The 16406-nt window shown below is 27.6% G+C and overlaps 1 long non-coding RNA gene across 2 annotated transcripts; it reads left to right on the forward strand.

The window, feature by feature from the left end:
* The first annotated feature begins 619 nt into the window (after nt 1-619).
* LOC136079047 (uncharacterized) lies at nt 620-4881 on the forward strand. 2 transcript variants are annotated; one of them, XR_010637896.1, is made up of 3 exons: nt 620-706; nt 3452-3952; nt 4193-4881. It is a non-coding gene; the product is annotated as an uncharacterized LOC136079047 (long non-coding RNA). The 2 variants fall into 2 exon arrangements; XR_010637897.1 differs by having other exon boundaries at nt 4203-4881.
* Nucleotides 4882-16406: the final 11525 nt, after the last annotated feature.

The raw sequence follows: 16406 nt of genomic DNA on the forward strand, positions 1-16406 counted from the left end.
TTGAGTGCGAAAAAAAATAAAGTACAAGAAAGTAAAATTGTGTGGCGCAATGGTATCTTTTTTGTATGGTTAAATCAAAGTGAAAAAAAAATGAATGAAACATTAGGCATTTCTTATGGAAGAATTTAAGATCAAGAGCGCAGATTATTTCAATAGTTTCAATATTTTGATTATTTTAGAGTATGTATTTTCTGGTGATGCATACCCCCATCCCCCCCCTGGATCCGTCACTGAGGGTGCTTATTCACCAAACTTTCGTAACTTTTGCACAGCTCAACTAAGGTTACGGAAATCGTTAATTAATATTATTATTTGTTATTCACCTGTTTCGCAGCAATTCCGTAAAGATAGGGTTGCGCCTGAGGGTGCGTATCCACCAAACTTTTTTTTTGCGTAAGTTTAGCGTAAGTTCAAAACTGTAAATGTCGTATTCACCAAACTTGCGCAGTTGCGCTTCAAAAAAACTTTCGTAAGTTTTTGCGTAAGTTCAACCCAACTGAAATGGTATTCACCAAGGTGCATATTTACAATACTTTCGTAAGTCAAATATTTGCGTAAGTTTGACGTAAGTTCTAATAGTATTCACAAAACTTTTTTACGCTTGCTTACAAAAAAACTTGCGAATAATTTTTCATAAGTTTAATGGTATTCACAAAACATTTTAAGAAAATGCTCAGCTCGATTTAAGCAAGAAAAGTTACGTTAGGTAGGTGCTACCTTAACTTTGGTGTAACTATTTGCAAAGCAAACCAATGTTGATTGATTTGTTATTTGTTTATGTTAAGATTTAATACAAAGTTGTTTAATTTAAATATAACCACTTTTTTATGCATAATCTGTTAAATTATTATTATTTAAAACATTGTAACAGAATAAAATGTTGTAATTAACAATACTTAATGTCATAAAAACCATTAAAGATGGCATAGATACTTTTACTAAAAGGTCTTTAGCATCTATGACATAAATATTAGTCAATGTCATCTATGTTTTTATGACATTAAATTAAACAAAATTGCAACATTTCAATCTGTTAAAATGTTGTAATTAAAAACATTTTTGTAACATCTACACTGAGGCATATTCGTTTAGACGCATCAATTTTTTTCTCTTTATCTTAATTTTTTTCTATGTATTGTCAACTGATATGCATGCAAGTTATTATCAAAATAATTGTTGTGTTGTGGGCTAATAAAAACCACAAAAAAATTTTTTCTATGTATCTTTATTAACATGAGAGTATGTTTGATATACAAAAGCACATTTTTTAATTGGAATATATCTATAGACGCAATCAGGTTAATAACGGTAATTATTGATTTTCAATCACTTTTACACAAATAAATTGATAAATTTTAGTGTAATTTGATCTTTGGCTCTGCCAGTATCATTTTTATTGCATTTTACGAAATGCCTAAAGGAAAGTATTTGACAGATGCTGAAAAAATACAAATTATTTTATATCGTGGCTCAGAAATCTCACCAGCACTTTCTATAGGAGAATTAGCACGAAAAATTGGAAGATCTGAGCATGTTGTACGAAACTACATTGCAAAAGGTGACAATTACGGTGTAAAAAAAGCAACAAACGGCAACAAAGTATTAACAAATCGGCAAATTATTCAAATTCGCTTCGAAACAACTAAAAATAAATTAAATGCAACACAAATAAAGGATAAATTATTATTGCCTGTCACCAATAAACATGTTGCACATATTCTACGTACAACACCAAACGTAAAGTGGAAGAAACCACACCAAAAACCAATGTTTAAAAAACACTATAAAATTGCTAGATTACAGTTTGCTAAAAACCATATGCATTGGACTCATGAGTGACAAAACGTAAAATTTTCAGATGAAAAAAAGTTCAATTTAGATGGTTCGGACTTTTACAGTTGTTATTGGCATGATCTAAGAAGAATAAATGACCCACAAACAAAACGAAATTATCGAGGAGGAAGTTTAATGGCTTGGGGTGGATTTTCTTATTCAGGAAAATTGACTCTGTGTTGTGGTTTACCTAAAATGAACTCGATAAAGTATACAGAAGTGTTGGATGATGTTCTCATAACTTATATGGATAAAAACATGGACGATAATGCCATATTTCAGCAAGATAATGCTGCAATTCACACATCTAAGCACTCTATGAAATGGTTTAAAGACCACAACATCCCGGTTCTCGAATGGCCAGCTTGTAGCCCGGACTTAAATCCAATAGAGAACGTGTGGGGAATGCTATCAAGAAAAGTTTATGACGCTAAAGCAGCCGGACACCAATTTAAAACTGTTACTGAGTTAAAGTGTAAAATCCTTGAAGTATGGTCCGAGTTAGATCAAACTACACTTCAACGACTTTTTGAGGTGATCCAGTGTAATGGAGGACATACGCATTACTAATTTCCATCTTTTAATGTCAAAAATATGACTGCGTCTATAGATATATTCCAATGAAAAAATGTACTTTTGTATATCAAACATACTCTCATGTTAATAAAGACACATAGAAAAATTTTTTTTGTGATTTTTATTAGCCCACAACACAACAATTATTTTGATAATAACTTGCATGCATATCAGTTGACAATACATAGAAAAAAATTAAGATAAAGAGAAAAAAATTAATGCGTCTAAAAAAATAAATAAAACGAATATGCCTCGGTGTAGTTTAAATATTGTAATTAACAACTTTATTACAAAATAAAATTGTTATAAAAATTAAACGTTTGATTTATAACTATTGTCTCTTGAAGTAGTAACTACAGTGGCGGCGTTAGGGTAGAGCCTGGTTGGGCGATGGCCCGGAGCGCCGAATATAAAGGGGCGAAACTAATTGGTTATTTTATCCTTTGTCTTTTTTTTGAATGGGCTTAAATTGAGCTAGGGGCGCCGTAGAAATCTCGCCCAGGGCGCTGGTAGTGCTAAAACCGGCACTGAGTAACTACATACTCTGTCTATGTATTTTGAGTATTTTTTATTGTCAGTATAAAAGATGTTTATTTGTTCTAAAAATTATGTTAATTTTTACTCTATTAGAAACAGAATAACTTTAAGAACTAAGTTCCAAAAACTATATATTTCTAATTATATCAATGTTAGTTATATTTTATGTAAAATATAACTAACATATTTTAAAACATAAGTCAAGAACTTCTTGACTTTACAAAACTTCGGTAAAACTATAAACTTCTTGAAGAAATTTATAGTTGTATTAAAGTTTTGTAATGTTATTAATAATTATTGTTAAAGTCTTTAATATATAATAACTTTATTTAAAGATAATAAAAAAATATTGTGCTGCTAACATTTTCTGAAACAAACATTTTTCGATGGTATCCCTAACATTTGTTCGATAAAGTCTTTATCGAACAAATGTTAAGAATACCATTTTATTAAAAATATATGGAATACTATTTACATTTTTTTTTAATACTCTAATATCATTTAGTTAAAATGAATATTCCAATAATTCTAGCTGCACAAGGGCACGATCAAAATCGGCGTGAAACTAAGTGTGCTGTTTTGAATGATTATAATGATATGGAATATTGTCAAAAGTTTCGTCTTCCAAAAGTTGTTATAAATGACATCACAACTCTACATGATAATTTTTCACCATTGACAGCAAGAAATAACCCAATATATTCAGAAACAAAAGTGTTGATCATTTTAAAATTTCTCAATTAAATTTTTTATTGGCTTTTAATATTAAAGAATGTATGTACAGAGGGGAATTTATTTTATCCAATTATGGTATTTTATTTGGTTTTATTAACTAATCATTAACATGTTTTTTTTAAAATATAAATAAAATACTAATAAGGTTTGTTTCTGGCTATCATTTAATTTACCAGCAATCATGAGGCGTTAAAGGGCTTCTTGGGCCAATTGATGATACAATCATACCTATCAAAGGACCTGGAGATGATGAGTTAGCATTTATTTGCAAGTAAAAATCATTAAATTTTATCTATTATAATTTATTTTTTTTGCCCTTTTTTCGCTGTTGTGTGTTTCCATAAGTAAGATCAAATACAAGTTAATAATATCATTATGAATATTATTTGGGCAAATTATAGACTCTTTTTTGTAGTATTTCATAATACATCACACTCAACACATCTTAACTATTTAAATCATTTCAGATATTTATTTTTATATTATTTAATCTTTTTATAATATTTTGAAGTATTCTTCAGAAAAGGATATCCTGCTGTGAATTGTCAAGTTGTTGTTGATCCTGATGGTAACTTTAGAGATATTATGGTTAAGTATTGTGGTTCATGTTATGATGTATTTATTTTTGCAAATTCTATTCTAAAACAGATGCTAGAGTTAGATCCAACTACCGACTTTCTTTTTGGTGACTCTGGATATGGCTTGTCACCTGTCATCATAACTCCATACATTGTCGCAACATTACCAGATGAAATTTATTTTAACCAAGTTCACCAAAAAACGTATAGTGAAGTGGACCGATGCATCAGATGTCTTAAGAACTGTTGGAAGTGCTTACATAAAAGTGGTGGAGCGCAACAGTATACTTCAACATTGTGCTGCACTATAATTTTTACCTGTGTTTTACTGGAAAATATGTGTAATTCAATAGGCTTAAAGGATCCAGTTGAGTTTGATACCAATAATGACGATGATAATGAAGATGATGATCAGCCTGACAGAAGGCTAACAAACCAAACCTGACTTGGTATAGAAATAAGAGTCCTTGTAAAAAATATGTTTGCTAATCGTAGACTATAGCGTATTTTATTAATTTTGTTTTGTATAAAACATTTTGAATTAATTATATATGGATTTTAATATATATAGTCCTAATCTATTAATTGAATTTCACTTTTTAAATCTAGTCTAAATTACTAAAACCCCATTAATAACGTTTTTGTTTTATTTCAAGAAAATATTTTTTGTAGAAAAATAAAGTCGAAAGTAAAATTTTAAAGATGAACAAAAACAAGAATGTTTTCTGCAAAAGCTTTTTTGCAGCTTTGTAACTGCCTGCTTTTCTGTTACTTGCTGAGTTTAAAACATTTTAAAACTTATATTTTAAAATTTATTTATTGTATTTTAAAATTTATATTGAAAAAAAATTTAATTGTCAATAAAATCAAAGGTTGTAATTAATTCAACTTTATATATTTAGTTTTTTAATAGTATTTCAATAAAATCAAAGGTTGTATTTAATTCAACTTTATATATTTAGTTTTTTAATAGTATTTAAATAAAATCAGCGGTTGTATTTAATTCAAATTTATATATTTAGTTTTTTAATAGTATTTAAATAAAATCAGCGGTTGTATTTAATTCAACTTTATATATTTAGTTTTTTAATTGTATTTAAATAAAATCAGCGGTTGTATTTAATTCAACTTTATATATTTAGTTTTTTAATAGTATTTAAATAAAATTAAAGGTTGTATTTAATTCAACTTTATATATATAGTTTTTTAATAGTATTTAAATATATATATATATATATATATATATATATATAAGGTAAGTGTGGGTATTAAGGCCCGGCGGGTAATAAGGCCCACTAATCCAAACTTAGGGAAAAATAAATTGTGAAACTTTTTTTCGACATTAAAATATTAGAGTTATCTGGTTTTATCACTGGCAGCAAAAAAAAATCAGCATTTCTTTACATTTTCATTTTTTTAGGTGGGCCTTAATACCCATACTTACCTTATATATATATATATATATATATATATATATATATATATATATATATATATATATATATATATATATATATATATATATACATATACATACTTGTTTAGGATGAATTTTTAACCAATATTAGTTTATTTAAATTAATAATATCAGTGAAAAAGTTATGTTTTAAAGTTTTTAAGAACTTTTAATTAGTTTTAAAGAATTTAATTTAACGTAAGTATTTGATTTTTATTACAGGTAGTACATAATATTTAATTGATTCATTAAACTTCATTATAAATCATTAAAAAATTTTAACAATTTATTGATCAATTTATAGTTCCTTTAGATTAGAGCCTTTACTTTGGCGTAAAAATCACTAAATAGTAAGAACAGCGTTATATTATTATGATACATATCTAGTTCAATTGTCAGATTGATATTTTATTAGGGATCTTAACATACGTAAATTATATAAATATTATAGTAAGGGTTAACAATAATCACATATATTACCAAAAAAAAACTGCATAATAATGAAATAATATCTTATTAGGATGTTGTATTATTATATATGTTAGGCCTAATATATCTTATATTGTGGAGAACTATTCAGACTTTCCCTAAGACACTAAAGAGTCACTGTTTTCTTTATGAACTTGATAATATTTATTCCATCTGACTGCGAATCATACAACTTACAAACTACACTCCCGTTTTATACAGTTTTACAACCGCGTCATTTTAACGCTTTGAATCCATTAAGACCATACATGCTTAACAACTACGCACATTAACCCACTCACATTTAACACTTTACATACTTACACCTACACACACGCTAATTGCATCTTGAAGACGTTATTCATGACAATATATAATGATATAGCATCGTATATAAGATGATATATTAAAAGTATCACATGATATAACATCTTTGTAATGCAACATTATATATATATATATATATATATATATAATATATATATATATATATATATATATATATATATATATATATATATATATATATATATATATATATACACACATATAAAATAGTATAATATAATTATAAGATGTTATATTATGTGGGAATTTGTATTATACAAGTCCCTGTACAAAAATATAACTGCACCAGTCTCTGTACAACAATATAACATCTTGTAAAGATATAAATATTATTATTAAATATATGTTCTTCTTCACAACTTCTTTTTAAAAAGGTATGTGTCTTATTAGATGTTATGATCATAGTTCATATCGTTGTTTTAACAGCTTTATAAAAATTTAGTCAAAATGGATATTCCAATTATTCTAACTGCACATGGTCAAGATCATCTTTGGCGTGAGAATCAATGTGTTGCTTTAACCAATTACTCTGATGTGGAATGTCTGCAAAAATTTTGTTTACCAAAAAATAATATAAGAGATATTTTCAACCCTTTACACAATGATTTGTCACCAATCACAATGAGAAGCAACCTAATATCTTCAGAAGCAAAAGTACTAATAGCGCAAAGGCTTCCCAGTGGGCATAATGACGTTGAAATAACGTTGAAACAACATCGCAAGCCGACGAAATGCAATGTTGAAACAACGTTGAAGTTTGGTGGAATTGGAAACAAAATCCGACGTTGAAAACCATGATGTTGAAACAACGTCGATGAAAACGTTGCTTCAACGTTGTTCTAACGTCTTATCGATTACATATCATCCGTATTTCAACTTCGATAAAATGAAAATTAAAAGTTCAACGTTGAAATTACGTTGTTTTAACGTCTTATCGACGATATATCAAACATATATGGTTGATATATTGTCGATAAGACGTTAGAACAACGTTCAAACATCCTAATTTCAACGTTAAATTTTGGTCATTTGATAAAAATTATCCAGCCTATTGGATATAACTTATATCCAATAGGCTGCAGCCATGTTAAATTGTCATCGTTAACATGTTAAATTGTCTCGACTTGGATTGCGATAAAGTAAGAAAATAAAAAAGCAATATTTTGCGCTAAAAGTAGTGTATTTCATGTTCAAAAAATTATTTTAAGGGAGTTTATATAAGAAATAAATAGAATGTTAACATTTTATATATACATTTTATATTAACATATTCGAATCGTCATTTACGCACCGACAGCCACCATTGGATTTGTCGTGTGCATATTTCAACAAACTCATGATATCTGTTCTGACTTCAGCAACCGGAGCAGTCGCTTTACTAAGCATGGCGCTCTCTATAAAAAAGGTATTGCCTGAGTAATTTGCAACAAATACAGCAAGAACTTGAAATTAAAGTAGCACCAAAGCATCAAATTGTGCTTTTCAATAACAGATAACATTACTCATGACTTACCAACAACAACCTTACAAATGTTTGTGCCTTCAAATTTCTCTTTACCCTTGCCGCCAGCCATGTTGAACTTTGATTGTAAACCATTGGTCATCAACCTACAACAAAAATTTATTATTTTTATAAATAAATTAAACTTTGATACAATATCAGGTTAGGTAGCCCAATGGCACCGCGTATACCGCGGAATTCCGAATGGTTTTAAAATTTCAAAAATTCAGTGACTTTTTTTTTTGTAGAAATAGGTCAATTTCAATAAAAATTATACACATATATATAATAGATCATCCAGGTCAAGTTTGAAAAATCCAAAAAATTGTTTGCGGAAAAAGTACGGAAAATTCTCCCCCCTCCCCCTTATTTTCCCTCTTAATTTGCTTTCATCTGAGTTGCTTTTTATTTTTTAGTTTTAAATTTCATCCTGTGAGATAGAGTCTGAATTATATTCAGAATCTACTACTGCAGTAGCCTCACAATTGCTGCTGCTACAGACATCTTCATTTAATGAAGCTGGGCAATCAATACCAATGTCACTATTATAGTGACATTGATATTGATTGTAACCATTGTAGACATTGATATTGATGGTAGCCATTTCCCTAAACAATAGAAGGCACTTTTATAGTATGTATGTATATATATATATATATATATATATATATATATATATATATATATATATATATATATATATATATATATATACACACAAGTGGAAGTTTTTAGAATAAAATAGCTAAATTAAAATAACATAAAACACACTGTTTAGTTATATAGTGCGTGATTTTTCACCATTTAGTAAACTTGGCATCGATGTTCATTTTCACCCCGTTGTTCATAGTCACCCTTTTTTCACGGTATATATTATATATGTATATTTATTTATATATACATATAATATATAATATACTTATATATATATGATATTATTATATATAACATATGATATATACATAAAATATATGATATGTTAATAATATATCATATAGACTATAATAATCATAATACTATATTATAGTATTTTTATTATTGTTATTATTATTTTTATATTTTTTTTATATTTGGGAAGAGCGGAAGGAAAAAAGTGATTCTTACGCCAACACATACGTCACTTTTAATTACTTTTGACTTTCGTCCAACATTTGCGAGTTGTCAGAAAGTTAAATAACAAATTAAATAACAAATTAATCGTTTTTTAAAAAAACTACAAAAACGCAAATTTAATTGACCAGAATGTTTTTAAAAACATTCTGAATGTTTTTAATAATATAAACAATGTTTTTATTTAAATTTTTTTTAATAAAATATTTTTATTTTTAATTTTTTTAATAAATTGTTTTTATTTTTATTTTTTTTACTGTAAATCATGCGCGAAGTGTTGCTACATCGACTATCTTATAGCCTGACTCGCTAGGGAGTGCTGCTACATCGACTGACAAATAGCCTGACTCGCAAGGGAGTGCTGCTATATCGACAGACAAATAGCCTGACTCGCAACGGAGCGCTGCTACATCTACAATATTTTAGCCTGACCCGCAAGGGAGTGTTGCTACATCGACTGAGGGTTAGGTTGGAGCAGGCAGTCTTATCAATTAATAAAAAAAAAAATTCTGGTCTTGCATTTTAATTTTTACTTTTTGTCAACAAAATATGGAAAAAATTTCTGACAACATATAAGAGTTCTATATTTATATATATATATATATATATATATATATATATATATATATATATATATATATATATATATGTATGTAAAATGTATTATATGTTAATAATATATCATTATAATCATAATACTATATTATAGTATTTTTATTATTGTTATTATTATTATTTTTATATTTACAAATATATATATATATATATATATATATATATATATATATATATATATATATATATATATATATATATATATATATATATATAACATTGATAATATATATTTTATATTTATATAACATAAAATTAGTATAGTCAAATATACTAAATACATAGTAAAACAATTTAATCAAACTCTAAAAAACTACTTACTTAAACAAACTCTAAAACAAATTCAAGCAAATTCTTTATGCAATACCCACTGATGAAATAAATAAAAAGATCTTTTTAATATTTATCACTAATGCATCGCAAATTAAGCAATGTGGTATCGTTAAATTGACAAACTCAAAACCTTATGAAATGGCAATAGATGGCCTAATCAATGACTCGTAAAGTCACGCATGCGTATTTGAGTTTTCAAAATGCAAAACGAACTGTGGAACTCATAATATAGACGTTGAGTTAACGTTGATTCAACTTCGCGTTAAGTTGATTGTTTTCAACGAATTTTCAACGTTGATAAAATGTTGATTTTTGGTTATATGACGTCGCGACTAAAAATCAACCGTAAATCAACGTTGAAATAACGTCGTGTGTCCACTGGGTTTTATCAACTGGAAGTTTTCAAGCAGTAATTGGTAAGTATTATTAGTCAATGCAAAAAATGATTGGCTATAATCTTATGTTTTTTTATTGTTAAATATGCTTGTTGTTAATGGATTGTTACAAATGAAGCTTAAAGGTGGTGCTTTATAAAGGGTTTTTACTTAACCTGCAATACCTTACAAATTTTGAGGTAGCAAAAATCCCAGGGAAAACCTGAAAAACTCTGTTTACAGAAAATATGTTTTTCCCATTTTTGTACCATGATTTATGTTTTTTTTAAGAACGACTTGTCAAGACAGATAACAATGAATTTGCAAGATATAAATGTTGCTGTAAAACATTTAGCTGGTTAGTATAAATAATGTTTTAATACGTACAAATAAAATCTTCAGGATAACCTGGAAAGATTATGGAGAAGTTCAGGGAGTTTCAAAAGTTAAACTTGGAGGAAAATATTCTTTACTCAGTGAAAACTTAGGGAAAAACTTTTAAACTTGGAGTGGCAACCCTGTTTATAGACTAATCATGTTTACTTACTCAAAAATAACTTTATTCTTTTTTCTGTTTATTGATTGTTAAGAAGTAAAGTTAAAAATCTTTTTTCTTTATATTTAATTATGATGCTTCATTATTATATAGCAAAAATCAAACAAACCCTAATTTTTCTAACTTAGCATAATAGATAATGTCAAAAGATTAATTTTTACACTGCACTCTTCTACTGTTCCTATATTATGATTTTATGTTTTGCGGACTTTTGGTAAGGCGACTGTATTTTTCAAATTATTTGGAGTTTAATCTTGTCAAAGTTCACTCTTTTTTGACTAACTTGCTTTTGTTTAATTAAAATATAATGGGTAATATGCATATTTCGTTCACATGTTGTTTCATGTAAATTTAGGTGACACCTCTCATGTAAGCTAGTCAAGCTGTAGTCGCATACTTTGCCAGTTTTGCAAATATTTTATTCAGCACTATCATTACCTTGTCAGATGGTATGATAGAGGAGATGACTGAAACAAAGAGAAAGTACTTTCAATCATTTGGAGTTAATGGTCTTCTTGGATTAATAGATGATACAATGATACAAATCAAAGGAGTTATTGGGACTGATGAGCTAGCATACATTTTCAGATAAACTCATCTTTTTATTTTGATACCTGATCATTTTGATTATATTGCTTTAAGTTTTAAGTTATTAAGAAATATTTCTGTTCTATTATTCTTTATAAAAAAATTATTTACTATTTGCTTTTTTTTTAGGTGCTAATGCTTTTTTAAGCTGTATTTTATTTCACATTATTAAGTTATTATAAAGCGCTTAAGTTAAGCTTAAGTTGTTAATTCATGTTGTTAATAATATGTAAAAAAATTATTTAATTTATGAAAAGAAAATACTTCAATTTCACAAAGTGAAACATGTTTATTACAAAAGTTTTTTTCAATATTTTAAATAGCACATCATAGTTCTTTAAAGTTTGAAAACATCAAATTATTTAACGTAAGTGCTAAACTTAAAATAATATAATATAAGGTCATATAGTTTATAATAATGTAAAATGTCATGTAAAAAAGTTTATAATAATGTAAAAGGTCATGTAAAAAAACAATGTTTTGTTTTGGTCAAAGGTGACCAGTTGTTCTAATATGGTGCCAATGTTTCCCAAAAAGGTTTTTGCTGCTATCTGATTCTAAAACATTTTAACATTTTGAAGATTTTTTACTTATTTTTTTAGAAAAAGATATCCTGCTTTGAACTGTCAAGTTGGCATTAATGCTGATGGAAAGTTTAAAGATGTTGTTGCAAAATATCCTGGATCGTGTCATGACGCCTTTATTTTTTCTAATTTTGCATTAAAACAGACTTTAGGATATGATCCAAATGAAGGTTTATTTTTGCAGACTCAGGACACGGGTTGTCACCAGTCATGATTACACTGTTTAATCAGCCAACTACACCAGAAGAAATATATTTTAATAAAGTTCACCGTCAGGTACGTAGTGGTGTGGAGCGAGCCATTGGACGTCTCAAAAACCGTTGGAGGTGTTTACACAAAAGTGGTGGAACACTTCAGTACAACCCCAACAACTTGCTGCAACATATTTTTTACTTGCATTTTACTGGAAAACTTTTGCATCTCCTTAGGATTAAAAATTTCAGATGACATTAACTTTGAGGACAATGATGAAGATTATGTACATAGTATTCAAGCTGAATTAACTCTAACAACCAAATTTGACTTGGTATTTTAAGAAGGACACAAATTAAAAACTATGTGTTTGCAAATCAAAAGCAATAATGTATTGTTAAAATGTTGCATGAGAGCCCACATGATATTTTGTTTTAGGTATGACACTTTTAGACATATAAGCTTAAGCATGCTCATGTTTATGTCAAATAAGATTGATTTGCAAATATAAAAAAGTGATTGGAGTCTGAGAACAAGAATATATTTTGCCCTACTACACCAAATGTCAGGGCAATGGGTTAATAAAATATCATTAACATACTAAAGTGCAGAGTTTGCACACTCCCTGAAAGTGCCATGTCGGAAACATGAAAAAAACATGTAGGCCCCCATGAAGTGTTGTAGCTTTTGTATACAATTTTTTAATTTTTTAGATATCTATGATAAAGGTGAATAATTATGGAATTGTATATTAAATGTAAAAAGTTACAAGTTCTTTATAATGTAATTGTAGATCAGATTAAGCAATTCTGAAACCCTCTTTTACTCTTTTTCACATGAAATTAAATAATAAGGTTTGCAAAATTGCTTGATATTATTGCATATACCGTTTTGGTAGTTATAAACCTTAATGTGCTAGTTTTTTAAGCAAAAAAAGTGTAGATAACTTGCTTTATCTAATTATTTACAAATTTTTTTATTTTAATAATAACTCATAAATTCAGTTATCTATTTTCTGTGTCAGCCGCAGCAATTTTTTCCAGTGAACAAGCAATTCTTTTAGCGGAGCTGGCAAAACTTTCTGTTGAAGTTGCAATGCGAGTCAATGTTTCAGCAATACTTTCAAAGACAAGGCTATCGCTCGGAATAGAACGGCTGAGAACAGTGGCTATACTCTGTCCGGCTGCAACAATTTCCTCTCAAATTTTTGACATGTTAACCATATATTCATCCACATTGGATGACGACAGCTTTCTACTAGTAGTTTTTCTCACCGGTTTTTTATATCGGTGATCCTATAAATATTGTTAAATTAGATAAAAAAAAAAAAAGCAAAATGCACAGTAAAAAAAGTATCGTGACTTTTTAATAAATATACAAATAAATAAATTCTGTTAATTAAAGTTGAGGCATAATTAGAATATGCAGGCAAAATAAATTATTCTAAGAAACTCTTATTGGTACTTTTGATTTGTTAATTGTTTATTTAATTTTTACAAACTAAAACCAAAATAAATTTCTTTAGCCAAGAAATTTTCAAAGTAAAAAACTAAAAGAAAAAAAAACATCTTTTTATTTAAATATTTTATTTTCAATTTATTATTTGTTAAAAAAGAATACAACGTTTTTTAATATTGTTTCAAACACCCTAAAAGCATTTTCGATTTTTTTATCTCTGAACATAAAAACTAAAGTTAACATATTTCTGTAAAATGTACCTTTTTTTTTAATAACAAGATTTTAGAAGCAGTTTCATTTTGTAATATCAACAAAGGATCTGCAGGTGGCGAAGAACCTGCCAGATTCAATAATTGAGAAGACGGTGATGAAGAATATGAAGAAAAAGAGGAAGCAATAAAAAATATATATATATCAAAACAAGAATACAACTAAAAATATTAATATGTACAAATAATGACTTTTATATTTGTGCTCTTTGTAAAAAAAAAAAATATTTACCTTGACGTAGTCTTCTTTCTCATTAGCACGGCTGTTTCACTCAATATAAAAACGAGCGTGACGTCATGAGTTTATCAAAAAAAAAAGTATTTCCGCATAAAAAGTATAAAAATTCACAAACATTAAATTAATAGTAACTTTTTTATATAAATGTTTTCATCTTGCAATTAAAAAAATATAAAAGATCTATCTTTCCTTGTTAAATAAATATTTACATTAATTGGTATAAAAATAAATATTGCCAAAATAATTTTAATAATTTAGAACCACTTTTCTAATTTTCGCATATTTTCCGGAAAACATGAGTTGGGCCAACTAAGATTTCATACCATAGCTTTGTGCTTGATAATTGAAATTTTGAACAATTAACCCTAAATGTCCATTCTATCAGATTCCTGCGTCATCCTAGAGAATTTTTTACAAAAAGACTGTTTTTAAAGCATTTATATTTTTTAATTGATCGTTTTTAAATGCAAAACGTAACTTTTTTGATGGATGACGTAGATTAATAAAATTTCAACCTTTAATGCAAATGAAAATAAAAAATTATTTTACGTGCCTTCAGCTATGTTATGAAATATGTTTTCAAAAATATCATGTTTTACAACTAATCTTGTTAGTTTTAGGCGTTTATTTGTGTTGACGTTTTTTTGCGATGACGTAACCTTTATGCGTTACGTCCCAAACTATTTATTAACGAATATTCTCCAAATAACTGTTTCGGCGAGTCAATTTTTGAAGTATAAAAGTAAACAAAGTTACGCGGAATTTTTCTCTTTGGATTATCAAACTAATATCAGATAAGTTGTTAAATCCACTTTTATCTAGTGCATATATTTGTTAATTAATATTATTTTATTTGTTTTTATTATATTTATTAATAAGTCAATATTATTTTGATAACAATCTATTCAACTGAGAGGGAAATTCTAAAACAACATATTGGATGGAAAAATGGTTGGGAAGATAGGTGTAACTTTCCTTTTGTTAAGCGATTAATTAAGACAGATAAGATCAGTAACAATGTCATTTCCATTTTAATGACAGTCTTTAAAATAAGAGGTGATTTATTTAGTTTTATGAGTTTTCTTTTGCCAATTGATTTTGATATGCCTAGTAATGACGAGTTTGATAAAATGTGCCTAAAGTTAACACGCCAAAAAAAGAAATATAAAAAAAATTTTAAAGCCATAAAAAACGAAGAATTTTTTAAAATGCAACTGTCGCAAGCTCCACCCAAAAAAAAAAAAATCAGCAAATGCAGATGACTTTTTCATTTTAAATAACAGTCAGGAGCTACTGAATCAAATTGATCAATTAACTCCTGAAAATAAAACAAATATGGAGCAAATAGAATAATTTAAAATGCAAGTATTTAAGTTGGAAGCTGAAATTACAGATTTAAATTCTAAAAATAGGGCTCTCAACACACATTGTAACTCATTAAGTTCTCAATTAGAGACTATGAGTATTAGGCTAATTACTGAGCTTCATCAATATATAAATTTATTTGCTATTGAGTTTCATGCTTGCTTTCCAAATGAAAGTATCACACGAAAAATGCATGAATTTATTTCTAATGTACCACTATTTGTAAAATTCCATAAAACTATTGGGTTGCTAAGTGAAGAGAAGGGAGAGTGTTTGCATATTAGCGTAAATAAGAAATTAAGACAGTTGCGTTCAGTAAGAAATCAGGAGCAGAAGCTGCACCTTGTTTTAAAACGCTTTGAATTGCACAGCAAAGCTGATAGTAAGCTTCAAGCCTATAAGGTGAGGTATATTAAGGTGAAAAATATTATTTTTTAATATATTGATTTTATATATTAGGTAGGTGCCCATTCTATTCCTATCTTCAGAAGTTATTTATACCTATGCAATACCTTCGCTCAGGCTAAAGAATGGAATACTAGTCTTGCATCAAATGTATGTAAAAATCTAGCTTTTATATATTAACTTGTGATTAGAGCAACTGGTATGCTGGTTGAGTATGATCTTGTATGTTTTTGTATTTAATTTAAAAAATGTATTGTCCTTCATTATATGGAACATTTTTTTCTAGA

The sequence above is a fragment of the Hydra vulgaris genome, chromosome 04 (assembly GCF_038396675.1).
Source record: "Hydra vulgaris chromosome 04, alternate assembly HydraT2T_AEP".
NCBI lineage: Eukaryota > Metazoa > Cnidaria > Hydrozoa > Anthoathecata > Hydridae > Hydra > Hydra vulgaris.